Consider the following 14894-nt stretch of genomic DNA (forward strand, 5'->3'; position numbering starts at 1 on the left):
TTATTTTCCAGCATTTAAGTGCATTTTTCTTATTTAAAACTTTAAACACAAACTGAGTTTATATTTCTGCCTATTACCTTGATAGAGCATCTGCAGCTCTCACCGATGCAGAGTCAAGAGTCTGTAGGTTCAGAGGTTCAGCAAGGTACAGACTTGGCCTTTCACCATTGGGACTAAGGCCCAAGTTCATCCTGCACTCTCAAGTGAAATACAGTCAGCAGTTTCTACTCAGTCCCTTGTGAACAGTAGCTCACACAATAAAACTCTCATACCTAATTCAGCGCCACTGGCAAGCTTTGGAGAGAAAGGCCCTGCCTGCAGGCTGATTTATAGGTTAACCCGACAGAAGATACTCCCTGTAGGTCAGGTGTGATGAGGTCATTGATGGGGCAATAGCGATGAAGTTTTTGACTGTGAATTCCCTATATTTCAAAAGCTATAACAGACAGCTATAAACAATTTGGATAAGGTTTCTCCATAACTCAAGACAAATATTCTTGCTTTACGTACTACATAAAGGATTGCCATTATCTTTTCCTTACTTTGTGTATAAAGTAAGGCTACCGGGACAAATTTATTCTCCGCGTTGACAGAAGTTAGAGACTATCTTCTTAGTAGTTTCAAGTTCATTTACAAAATTCAGTGGAGATTGCTTCAATTAGGGTCATCTGGTCATGTATCCCTTGATCCTTTGATCACCAAAGCAGAAATACCATGTTGGTAATCTCTGGGCTACCATTTGGGTTAATGAATCGGCTTGACTTTAATTCTAGCCCAGATGTAATCTTTTATAGCTTAATGATTTGTTCTAACATGAACTCCAATTGAATGTAAACAGTTTCTTTATTTAGAGCGAAAAATTCTTTTTTATAACTCGTTTCTCTTCCTAATTAATTCTAGAGCAATTAAATCAAACCTTGATCTGTGGCAATCAAGATTAAATCATAGTATAGGTTAGGCTGCTAATATCGTCTTTGAGTTCATTATTATCAAGGCTAACAGTAATCAGCAAAGGAGGGAGAAACCGATGTAGCGAGGGTTACGGATCTGAGGACTTGTTCTCGTTTTTAATAGCTGATCTGATTTAATGTATGATAATATGTGCACTTATTTAGTAACTGCTTTCCAAGGAGCTCAGCATACTCTCCCAAAGTTAATTTATTCTCACAACACTGATGTGCAGGAGGTAAATATTATCTCCCAGGGACACAGAGAAGTTTGGGGGCATAGAAGAGTTGTGGGCTGTGTGCAATCACAGACTAGGGCCCAGATCTTAATACCATTAACAAAGCATTGGCTGGGGAGCCCCACCATGAAGTCTAGTTATGGTAAGGGAGGAACAGCACCTCGTCCATAATCACTCACGAAGCATCCTGCTAAAAATGGATTTGTTGGCCATTGCATCCAGGCAGTCCTCAGAGCTAAAAGCCATCTGTGCTGTTAGCTGGCTGCCTCGATAGATCTCCCTCCATCACACCTCCTCAGGAGGACTTGCCATGTCGCTCTGCCCTGCAGTTGCCAAGAGGGATTTGCATTCCCAGAGGTAAAGAAAATTCATTTGTAAGTTGTTAACAAGATGGAGGCTGATGAATTTGACAGATATTGTAGTTCTTAGCTCTGCCTAAATAGTCTGGCCTGTCCACATTACCACATATCTTCTTTTCCAATCAAATCTAGATTTAAAGGAGAATGAAAGGGACACTTAACAGCCCTGACTGTCCTCAAATCAAGGCACTGATGTCCCAGACAAGCCCCACAGCTGAACCAGTTCTCTGCTTGGATCTCTGTACGTAATTATATTATCCCATGCTGTGGCAGATTAATTCTGACTGTGCAGGGAACTCCTGCCCATTTGGGTCATCCCTGTTGGTACAGCAATTGTGTGGAAGGGACCGAATCACCCCAGTTCAACTCCAAACAAGGAAAACACAAGAAAGCATCACAATGCTGTTTGTACTCCAGTTCTATATTAGCTTGAAAAAAAATTACAGCAGTGCCATTTTCAATTCAGTGTTATGCTGGAAAGGTTGCAAATTAATTAGAATTATGCCTTCTTTGTGCCAAGTGATAATTTACTGCAATTAATTATCAAAAGATCTACTGCTGTCAATTACGGTACTTGCTCTTTGCAGGGGGAGAAGCTATTTACGTATAGCAAAATTCTGTAACAAAGTTCCATTTTACTTTTATTGTTTTCAATTAAACTATCATCATTTGCTTTCCCTCTGCCAAACACAATAACGACTCGTTAAGAACTAATCATGCTACTGTGACCTTTTTTTTAATCCAACCACTAGCTAGACCTGCATTGAGTCAACACTCCTATTGTTACACCTGCAAATTGTACGTAGAGAGGAGCATACTTCAGAATTAATGAGCACAGCTGTGGTCTCTCTTACATTCAACACTTGTAAAACAGACCTCTTTAAAGTGCCATTATCACAATATTGATAGAGTTATTTATAGTACTGCAAACGTTCCCAGTCATAACAGAGTCCTTGTTATCCCCCACAGCAGTTCATGTTGTTGCCATCTCCTGGACTCATTCCACAGTTTGTGATAAGGCACCAGGTGGACAATCCTTCACGAGTGAACTATAAAAGACATTAGGAAAACTTCTACATAAGCAAGTTTTATAGCTGGGAATAGGTCAAGCTGTCAAGACACAGCCTGCATAAGACTTGTCACGTTCTTCTGCTACGCAGATTCCTGTGTTTTCTGGGTGGGATGTGAAATGAAATTACAGGCAGTACAAGCTGCAAATGATCTGGACGGTATTGTCCAAATTAGAGCTGCTTTTTGCAGTTACAAATACTGTTTCACCATAATTCAGTAAAACAGATGTAAGTTCAAACTCTTGGTGTCAGTCGCTGAAAACAAATATCACAGGTGCCAACTTTGGTTGCTAAGGGAATACGAGCTCCTTGGGCTTCACAGTATGTGTGCAAACAGCTAAAGATTGTCCAAGGCAGAGGTTCTGCTGTCAGCAGGAAGGTATTTGCCTTTTCCAGGTGTCTTGCTGCTCAGCTTGATCTCCTGACACATAATTGAAGTATCAGTCAATGTGGTCGAAATGAAGTCAGTAGGAGACTTAATGAGCACAAGTTTTCCCAATGTCGTAACTGCAGTGCCAAGGGTTTATTTGTGGTGTTATTCTTATTGGAATATTTCATAGTATTCTATGGTTAAGTTTTGTCACGCTTGGCTCTGTGTCCCACTAAAGATCTGGATACACCTTCTGTGGGGATACATTCATGGGAAGCCCTCCTGCAGACCCAGCAAACAAGCAACTGTGAAATTCAGTGCAATTGCTACAGCCATATAAAGACTTCCATGTTCTGTAACCAGCTCTGCTTGGAGTTTAATATTGGGGGGGTTGAACTGAGCATGAGAAAGTCACTTCTGCAGATGAGTCACAAAGTCACACCCTTGTGAGAGCTCTCGAGGTCACAGATCAGGGGTGAGCACAGCCACTTACATGGATGGCTGTTCTCCATCCAGCTCATGCAGGCAGCTGAGGAAGAAAACTGGGACAAGTCTTGGACCTTGCAGCCATTGCCACGAACACTTTTACTCTCTCTTTCTGGTTGCAATGCTTTACTTCTCTTGTTATAGGGCAGGAAATAACTTTGCTTCTGATCCACTGTCCCTTATCTGAGGCAAATCATTTTGTCATAATTCAGCCTTGATTTTGGAAAGAATTGCAGAAAAACCACAAGTCCCCATAGAGTAAAAATTCAACAAATGCTTTGCTACTTGTTAATTATTTCCCCAGATCCATCTATTTCATATCTTAAGTGCTTCATGACTGAAGGGTCAGATCTAAAATGACCTCATATTCTATTTTCTCTCTGAATTTAAGAGAATACTTTCATTGTACAGGACAGCTTGGAGAACCAGCCGAGCAATGTTTATCTCACAGGTGTTGCTGGTTCAGATCTCCTGCAGGCAAGCAGGCTTGTGTAGTGATTCCCAGCTGATGGCTGTTTGGCTTATGTGAAGTTATTTGTCAGCTGCTCCTGGGTCCCTGGGGAAGGGAAGGGGTGAACTTCTGCTCTCTCTGAGGTAATGGGGAACTGGGGTAGGTACCTCAGCACAGTTTTAAATCCCTGAATTTGCTATGGTTGGCATGTATCAAGCTGGACTTCTCCGTGAGGATGTGAATATATATTTACTCTGTTGTTTGTAAGGGCTTTTGCAATAGCTGATTGTTGCAAAAAGTTTATCTCCAGAAGCCTCTGGTAAAAAACATTAAATTAAAAAAATTGCCTTTTTTTTTTCTTCCTTCTGAAGGATTTCTGTTCCCAGGTTTGCTTATGTCTGTGGCTTGTACCTATGTGTATTCTCACCATAATTTGGATCACCTCTGATTTTGTTAGTGTATTTATCCTTAGCTAGATCAGTACAGTAGAAAAAAAGTCAAGGTGGGGGGTTTGAAACCTTCCAGTTACTTTGAGATTTGGAGGAGTTTTCACATTTTGAGTAGCTTTTCAGGATTTTGGAAATATTTCCAAATATTTTTGGACATGGCACTTAGTGCCATGGTCTAGTTGCCATGGTGGTGTCAGGGCAACGGTTGGACTCGATGATCCCTGAGGTCTCTTCCAACCTGGTTGATTCTGTGATTCTGGGATTCTATTCCTCACCAAGGGGAAAAAAAGAGCCTGTGTAATTATGGGGATGAGGAGTTTTGTGGAAGTGAAGGAGAAAGAGAAGGCTGGTAACTAGGGCTGTCACCTGGGACCCTGCTCTGCCATTTTCCTCTGACTGAGTGACCTTGTCAATAAGAAAATGGCTCTTCTAGAATGGCTCTTCTCTAAGGAAAAACCAGAGCTGGGCTGAAGTGAGAGACTGGGAGTAGCACATTGCTTTTTGTTTCCATAAACTTACGGAGGAACAGCACGCAACTTCGGTGCACATGTGATTAAACTAATCTAGTTAAAATCAGAAAAGGATTTCTCATAATTCAATTGGAGTTGTTTTTAATGTTTGGACTTTGGTCAAGGACAGCTTTATTGATTGAATTTAATTGCATATATTTTCCTGTCCATTTATTGAAGCCCATTTTTCAAGTCACTTGAGAGGCTGCTAACATTTCAGAAAGGGGATATGCCAAAGCATTGCTTTAATTCATTATCTTTTGGACATACAGTAGTTGCTACTTGGCCCAAATTAAATCCGTTAGAGAATGTGATAGCATAATCACTTACAGGTATCCAAAACTGCTTTTAACTGAATTCTCTAGGAGGTTATGTATAAGATTTGTCTTGCCCTTACACTGGATGCAAATGTCTGGGATTTCAATGATAAATAAATATTTCACCAACTGAGGACAGACTTTTCTTGTTTCCATATGTTGCTGACAGACTAAAATTCTTGTGAGGTCTTTATTTTTCCTTAATATATAAAATAAAAGTCTTTTACAAATTAGCTCAGTAAGTCTTTCAAAATGTGTAAACATGGTGACCCTTGAGGTAAAGAGGAAACTGACTGTGACTCTGCCTTGCTTTTTTTTCTTTCAAACTGTGCTCAACCCTCAAAGACTTTCTAGACAAAACTGCCCATTAGCTAGATTGCTTCACACCGCGTTCCGATGACGTGAAGTCTGTGATCCTCCAAAAGTTACATCAGCTTGCTTCTAAATGTAGCAAAGGGCTAGATGTTCCCAGCCTTGAAAGACCTATGGGCTGGAAAATACTGTAGCAACCCTCTGTGCCGCAGCCCTACAACTTTGCTGAACCAGAGCTGTAGAGGGAGCGCTGCTCCTGTAAGCTCTGCCCCTGCTTTCCTCGCCTGTTTTTTTTATGGTCTTTTGCTCCTAGTCACAGCTTCCTGCCTTCAAGAAGTTCTCGGTCTAGCAAAGAAATTGTGTACATACACATCTTTAAGGATGCAGGAGCTTCTGCTGACAATTGTGGACCCGTCTGCATGTTGGGCTCAGCTCTCTGGCTCCGCACTGAAAGTAACTGGCATCATCTTGTTGTTTGTGAAAGCTAAAAGCAGCAATAGTTGCAGCTGTTAAGATTGTATTTATCAATAGTAGGCCTGAGCAGAAAACATGAATCTACCTATAAAAACTCTGGCATACAGTGTTTTTCAGATACCTGACTATTTTGTAGGGAGATGCATAAGGCAGACTAGTTTCAAAAACTGCAAATCAGACATAATCCAGATTTTTATTCTTTCTTATGTAAGAAAGCATAACCCTTCCTTGGAGTGAGGGAAGGTTCCCACAAAGGGCCCAGGTTTTATCCTTTTCTTACGCTAGCTCTGTGGTTAACAAATGCAAGCTGAAATACCTGATGTCTGTAATACCTCCCCTCCCCTCAAAACACCTGACACTTAAATGTTGCCTGATTCACAGCAGTTTTGCTCAGGAATCCAGTGATGGTATCTGATAAAAGGCACAAGGAATTCCTTTCACAAGGAACTGAACCACAGATGGTTATGTGAGTTGAGGGCCACTGAACATTGACAGTTTCACCAACTGAATCAGAATTACAGAAACACCTGCACGACTGCATCTGCAGACTCAGCTAAATTATGCTTCCATCCAGCCACGTGATATCTAATGTGTAATTCTTCTGCATTTTAATCAAATGCATTGTCATGTCAGTACAAAATTTCAATATGAATGTACCTTAATGTAGGAGTAACTAATAGCTGCCATTCATTAGTACCAGTTAATAATACTTCCTACTTCCTACTAGACAACAGGGGCACGGTTATTTTAACTCATTACCTGTTTTGTAAATGATGTTTAATTGCACATGAAGAGGGGATGTTCACAGGACACCGCTGGGAATGCAAGATTGAGCACCCAAAAGTTAGCAAATGTTTGAAAGAAGGTTGTAGGGTGGTGTTCATGAACCCCTGCACGGTGAGACAGGCTTTGTGCACTCTGCCCAAAGGGTGCCTGTTCCCTATAAAACCTGCACTGAGTTTAGCAGCTTAATGCTAGAAAACTTTTGCTGAGCATGTGCAAACTCTGAGTTTGTAAAGGCTTTTCAGATTTGATGGATTTTTGAGGCTACCGTAAAGCATTTCATAACAAACAGATGATGTAGGCCAATCTCCTAGTTGTTGCTTTCAAATCATGATGTTATCAGGGTTTTTCAAGGACAAACTACCAGAATGGTAAAACAGAAACATTTTTTTTTCTAGCACCTTTCTTAGAGGTAGATGAAGTAGCTTGGATAAAAATATTCCGGAAAGAAATTTGCCTGACAAAAACATAAAGTTAGGAAAATGTCCTCTAATGGCTAATACCTGGCAAAGTTACAGTCACTGAAAATCAACTTGTAAAACAGGAAGCGCTGGTCAGCCTTGGGCGATAGATAACAGCTTCAGTTACCACTTGCTGAAACTATTGAATTTTGCTCTGTCCTGAGATATCCCTCTGGTTTAGCCTTCAGAAGTGAGTCCCAGTGCACACAGGACTGAATTCAAGAGTACTGCCCTGATACGAGGTTCTGCCCACGATGTAGCTGGTGAGATTTGGGCCAGACCTTCCAGAAAACAGACACTGTTGTATCACGGTACTCTGTTATTGCCTTGTTCACGCTTCTGGTACCATTAGAACAAGCCTGAAAGCACGGAGTGAGGTAGAAAGCGAATATTTAAACTAAGTAAACTCATTCCTGAAAGGCTGGGTATTGAAACACAGTGCTTCCTGCCCGTGTTTGACTTTACTTTAGTTCATTGGTCCCTAGTGCACCCAGAATTATAGCTCAGCAAACATCTCCAAGGATCATACATTTAAAAAAACCCAACCTCTAAAATCTCGAAGTGTGGCTTAAAGGCAGAAAACCTCCTAGCAGAAAAGAGATTGAGAGAACACATCTTGAATTGGTCATTTCCCCTTTCAGATGTGGACACATGTTCATTACAAATTACACTGAAATCAGTAATTATTTTCATATGGTTAACAAATAATAATGACTCAATATTTGCATGTCCCTGAATTGCAGTGGAGTGGGATTACAGATGGTACAAGATGCATCAGTTTTACAAAACATATTGAAGACTTCAACTTCGTGATGGAAAGTGTTCTGTCATCACTTAACTTACATGCACATGAATACCAGCATAGTGGAGAGTCCGCAGTTATGAGAACCACTTAAGATGCTCAAAACAGGTACACAGAAATAAAATGGAAATGCTTAAAGTTACTTTAGCTTTTTGTTTGGTTTTGTAAGTACTGAATGTTAAAGCTCCAACCATCCTGCCTAGACAGAGCCACAGACAGAACCTAAATATCCGAGTCCCAATTCATGCCTTAAAAAAAAACGCCCTTTCTTCAGTAGAGAGGCTTAACTGTATATTGCTGCATGGCAAACAGAAGGGAATACACAAAATAATGCTACTTTATGCAATAACCTTGGATTTCAGTTCGTGTCTATGAAGTATTTACCCTGAGCCTGCAAAACCCACCAAGCAGCTCCCGCGTGAAAGAATGAGGAAAGGGAGGCTGCATTCAGCGGTCCTGTGAAGCGCAGTGATTTCTAATAACAGTAATGTTTGCCGTGAGTGATCTGGATCAACATCAAAAAAACACATCCAGTCAAGTGCTCAGCAAGGGGTCTATTCTCATGTCCATGCTCATATGTTAAGTCCTATTGACAAGCGTTAGTGGGAGCTGCATGCACATATGGATATGTGAATAGCCCCAATGGGAGCTGCATAAAGTAGTGTTCGACTATGCAGAGATCACTTCAGTCACCAAGATAAAATCATCTAGGGGGAGAAGCCTTAAAGAATGCTGTGAACAAACCAAATAATTTAAAGAAATTGACAAATAATGGAGGTTTAAAATGAAACAACAAAAGAAAACCAGCATTAGAATCTATACTTTGAACTAAATAGTAAACGAGAATTAGCTTTTAGAAATTAACCCTGGCCAAAATTTGCAAAAATGGCTCGTAACGCTGCGTTCTCTAATTTTTAGAGCCTCTCTGTCTTACTATTACTCTATATTCTAAATAGAAACAAGGGACACAGCAAAAAGATCTTACTGACAAGACGTGAGTTAAGAAATGCGCTGATAAGTACTGCTCTGCTGAAGAATACAGTACGTGGAATAGTGGCAGATCTGCAATAGGTCAATGATAACGATGCTCCTGAGATTATGCAACACTGACAGCCACCCTATAAATGTCAAAGCCTCGCAGGAACTCCCTGAGAAAGGTTTCCTGCTACCTGAAAAGCCTTCAGCAGCCAGTCTGCTGAACAACAAAAGTCTCTAAAGAGTTTGTTCTCTTTCTGCAGGCAACCTTCAGGTTTTTCCCTGAAGCCACTGCCTAGTTCAAAATCCCATCGTGATTTGGAGAACTGTTCTTAATTATACTTACATAGCTGAAACAACAAAAGCTTTCCTGACAGCCACACATAAATAGGTGCAATTAACAATGAAATCATCAATTAACAGAGCAGACAGCAATCACTGCTGGAGGGTTTGAAGCGCCCATATTAAGAACCTAAATTGGTGGGATATGGAGTGGGTGATAAGTAAATAATATCTATAAATCAGGTCTAATTATGATCAAGATCAGTGGTTTCCTTTCCTTCTTCTGGTGTGCATAGTGGAATTCAACCACCTGAATTGCAAGTTATTGCACAGTCCTATATGTCTATGTATGTCTCACTGGCTTCAGACCCAGGTACAAACTGTTCCAGCAACACTGCTTTGGAACACCCCAAGGTGAAACAATCCATATGAGTGACAATGAAAGCTCTTATCTTTCAAGATGTCCTTTTCCAGTGGTCATTTAGACCAACAGCCGACCTGTTAATCACGGTAAACCAAAGCTTGTTGGGTCCCTGCTGGCCAAAGCACTTGAGAAGACAAGAGACATCATGTTCCAGCTGACACCTGCAAGTAATTACACATGGTGATAGCAGTGCGTGAAAGAACAATTTGAGAACCGATGCTAAGAGGTGCATTTCTTTTTTGTATAGATTGAACTCTTTTCTGATCTCTAAGTGCCTTAGGGTCTTAGAAATCAAAGGCAAATTAGGCAAGATAAAGAAAATCCGTTGCCAGGTGTGCATCTGGAAAAGTGATAAATCTCCAGTGGTTTTCACCAGTTCTAGGAGCTGCTTCCCCTTCCCAGATGATACTGTATTTTGTAAGGCTATTTTATTGGGCTAATGGCAGAGGGCAACTGCTCCACAGAGAACAGAATCTGGAGGCCCACTCTTCCCAGAGTGTCCTCTCTACCTACCAACAGATCTTTCAATCTATCTCTGGTGGTTTTGGATATCAGGACACATATGATGCATAGCAAAGACAGGCATGCAGTTTTAGGAGAAGCTAAAATGTGGTGGCCGACCCTTTCCTGAAAACTTCCTGAAGAAAAGAGGAGAGAAGATGAGAAGATGGCTCCTCCTCTGAAGAGTACCAGACGACCGCAGCCAGGTAGGAGAACTCTGAGTTATGTTCATGTTTAGTGAATATTTATTACATTAGCACTATTCAAATGTTACCGAATACTGGTTAGAAAGGGAATGGTGGAGAGAGAAGAAGTATTTGTTATTAGAACTCAAAATGCATGCTATGTTTTCAGTACTGAATTCTGTTTTGATAAAATCCATGATCAGAAATTGGTTTTACTCTACATGTGCATTGATACAGTAAGTATCTAGAAATCCTAAGCAGAAAATAATGTTGCAAACTGCAGTAAAGAGATATGACACCATATTTTGCCTTGTTTTCTAGATTTCCACTTCTGGAAGATAACCTAGCCCCATCAGACTTCTTCCCATCGAAAGAATAGAGGAAGACCAATTTATGTTGGCAGATTGAGAAATAAGTCACCTTCACGTCATACCACCACATCCCGGATCTTTCAGTTATTTTAAAGATAAAGAAGGTCCTCAGATTACATCCTTCCCAGAAAATAATTTCAACTCATGTTTCATTTTAAGCTGCTGAGTCGATCAGTGGGACGATTTCCTGCTTAGAGTTGATTAGCAGCATCACTGCAAGCCCAAAAGGCGGGTCATCAGCCACTGGATTGATCTCTGCCTAAGTCCCTGAGACTATCTAGCTGTCCAGCCTTTGCCATCACTGACAATTTCAATGTCCCTCAAACATTTGGCATTTGAGTTATCAATTAATAATGCTGCTCAGTGTCTTTTTTTGCTTTGGCTTGTTATTGAGTTATCAGTGTATCTTTTATGGACAAGTTGTAGTAGTTATGGTGCAGATACATAGACTGAAATACCATCAATGGCATTCTTCACTTATATATATGGCCGATGAATAAAATGCATGCATTTCATAGAGGTTTGCACTGAAACTGCCCTAAAGAACAGTGCTCAGGGAAAACCACCAGGACCACCTGGAGGCACATTGACCTTGCAGAGCTTGACTCAGTCCCCTGAGCTGAGATTTTATGGAGGATGCCTAGCATAGACTGAAAATGTTGTAACCGGCTGGAATGGCATCTTCCCTGGAGCATCCTTCTCTAGGGAAAAAAGCCTGACCCTCGCCAGCTGTACATGCCAGTGCTGCTCCCACAGAGGAAGAGGGCTGCCGATCCACAGCAGGGGTGGCTGGAAAGACCACAGGGAGTGGTAGAGGAGACCTGAGCATGAAAATACTTTGTATCAGATCTGGTTACATCCATCTGTAAAATTAGTAACAACACAGACACCTGGTAGTTACGTTTCATGGGCTAATAAATACGTTTAAGGGCAGAAGGGATTGTGCTGAGCCTTTACTCTGACCTCCTGCACAGAATCAGTCTATGCTGTTTGGTTATAATTTATACAGTTTAGCTCCCAGCTTTCATCAGGGGCTAGCAGGTCATTAGAGTAGGCTGAACTGTGCTTTGTCTGAACTTAGATGGGAGACCCCCGAGAACATGCTAGAGCTGAAGGAAACGGGATGAGGCCCCTGCTTTCTCCTCCTTCTGCGTTACACCAAGCTGTAATTGGAGGCACATGTGGTGGTATTGTAGAGTCTTGAAATGGCTTGTGTTTGTTCATGGTTTCGGCAGTTGTTGAACTTGTTGGAGGGATGAGAGGGGAGCAGGTTTGTAGGATGCAAACAACACGTAGGATACAGGTCTGGTAACTGCTGTGGTGGGTACGTACGACTGCAGAGGCAGGAAGCTGTGTGAGCAGCAGGACAAGTGACTGTCAGCATTTCCTATGGGAATCAATTGCTGAGGCAGGACTGCTTCAGAAAAAGAGGCTTGGGGTGAAGTGTCAGCCTAATATTCTGCCCATGACCCACTCCAATCCACGTAGAAGATGCCCAGAGGCGGGACCACTGCTTCTCCTTTACCAGAGAGCAGAGGCACAGAGCTCTGAGAAATCAGCTATTTCATGCCAGGAGGCAGGCAAGAGGTGACAAAACTACTGGTAGGAGGCTGCCTTTTGGTGATTACATGTAGCTCCATCAGCACATAAATTCGGTCTCTATCATTTAAAATAATAAGTTATTAGAGATATGTGAATGTGTGATATCTGCACACGTGGCCTGGGTCTGGAGAGCTGGGTCTGAAATGCGTTAGACTTGTTATTACTTGATTATTCCTTTGCACAGGTGTACGTTCCTGCTCCCAAATGCTTATGAAATGTCTCTGCTGATATGTATAGACTCACAGTGTTGAAGGCTAGAGAAAACCCCTTGATATATTACAACTTATCATGTGCCATTGCCCCTGCATTAAATGTGCTAACTTGTTTTCGGTTACAGCAGGTCCTCTGGTCTTGCTTTGAAAATATCAAAAAAAGACAGTATCCACTTTGTGCCTTGAAAGTTAGCCTTCAGCCACTCTTGCTGTTAAAAAAAACACCTAAATTCCCATTTGAGTTTGCCTGACGTCAGCTTGCAGATACCCGTTTTCCTCTGAAAGATTAAAAATGTCATCAGTATCCAGCAGATACTTCCAGACAGATCTCACAGATACTTAAATACTTACACATTATACTCGTGTCACGTCTCAGTCTTCTTTCCAGTGAGCTAGGCAGACCGAGTACTTTACGTCTTTCACCATTAAGCACTTTCTTCAGCCCTGAAACCCTCTTTGTGGCTCTTTTCTGCACCCTCTCCAGTTTTCCGATGACTTTTTAAAAGCGCGAGCACCAGAAACCGCATAATCTTATATTGTCTGTACTAAAACCAATTGTGTTTGAATGGGCTCAGCTCGTCAAGCAACTGAGATCACTTGGAGTGTCATTCTCATCATTGTCTGTCACTCCACCAATGTTCCTGTCATCCTCAGATTTATCAGCTGTGAATTTACAGTGTTTACCTCCAAATCATTGAAGAAAACGTTGACTAGCGTCTAACCTGATGCTGATCCTGGTAAAACTCTCCCGTTTGATAACGCTTCCTGATTCATAGCTACTTTTTAACAGGCTGTTAGCCAATTCCTAATCTAATTAGTGCATGCTCTGTTGCTATTTCTAATGTTTTTTGATCAGAATATCACACAGTGTTAATTCTAATCTCCATAAAAAATATCACATCTCTTCATTGACCTTTATCATTCAGTCTTTACCTTCATCATATTATTTGATGCGCCTCATCAAAGAAAGAAATTGGGTTTGTCTGATAAGGCTTATTTCTCCTAAAACTGTATTTACCATCATTAATTATATTTCCATTCTTCATCGTTTCAATCCCATGGCAGCTTTTCCAATATAATGTAACAGCTGATGATGTGTTAGAGGCCTGTCTTTGAGGTCAGTGTGTGTGTTATTAACCCAACCAAAACAATTTAGTTCTTAAACCCACTCTTTGAAAACTGGTAGGTTTCATTGTAGTGGCTCACTGCTTATTTACATTTATATATCATCAGGTGATTAAAAACGACTACTTGCCATGCTGCTTTAAGCGTAAGCTGTGAAAAAACTCCAGCAGCATGTATGTTCACTCCTACTCCTGGCCACTGTTTTCCAAGTGTTTTCCCAGTGACCGCTGGTACAGAAACCATTCCAACCTCAGAGTTCCAGGGAGAGCTACACGCTTCCTGAAGCGTGCCTTAGGAGAACACCATGAAAGGGATGATGATGAAATATCAGCTATCATGTAACTATCTATAAATGTTAGATTTCTACAAAGTGATTCCACTGAATTGTAATTAAGGGTTTGAAAGTCGAATGATTTTAAGTGCTAGTTTTAATTACTGCTTGGTGAACTTTGGTGTGTTAGAATTGTCACAACTTTCCTTTAGAATTAGTGTCAAGCCAGGCAATACAGTGGGAAATTATTAACTCATACTTTGGTTCAGCAATTATCTGCATTACAAGGTTTATGCAATTAGCTGTTTAAGATGTCATTATATTTTGCCATCTGGTACACAGGAGTTTATGCATATGAACAGGCACGTGTTGAAGTGATTTTCACTATATGACTCTTGATCTCAACCCAAATCATCACTATAATGAGTGGAAGACACAGTGTACAGTACATTAGTGGCAGGTGCATGCTATAAACTTCATTTTAATAGAAGACTTTCATGTTTCCATTTTTAAAGTATTCTGCACAAGTGCTGAAAAATTAATTGCTCGTTTGCAATTTAGCAAAAATTGAGGACACATTATTGCTAAATGCTAAGGAACATCAGTTTTCAGAAAAACGGCCACTAATTTAAGTTCTTTCCATCTGTACCTTCAGGCCAATTTCTGCTCCAGACAATAAGAAAGTCCCACTGAAGTTCAGCTTAAAACATTATCTCGTTTCATGGTGAACATGCTGAATTACCTTTGATAGTCTCACAGCACTCAAAACCTCTTGAAGCTACTGCAGAGCAAGCCGCAAGGATGCCTTAAAACCCACCTGTGGTATGGTCCATGTGCAGCAACCTACAGCGTCACAGGTCCCTGCCAGCGCACATAGTACTGTGACCTGCGTCCTTGGTCTTATCTCAGTCTGCCTG

Source organism: Nyctibius grandis, chromosome 8, assembly GCF_013368605.1.
Source record: "Nyctibius grandis isolate bNycGra1 chromosome 8, bNycGra1.pri, whole genome shotgun sequence".
In the NCBI taxonomy this organism is placed as follows: Eukaryota; Metazoa; Chordata; class Aves; order Nyctibiiformes; family Nyctibiidae; genus Nyctibius; species Nyctibius grandis.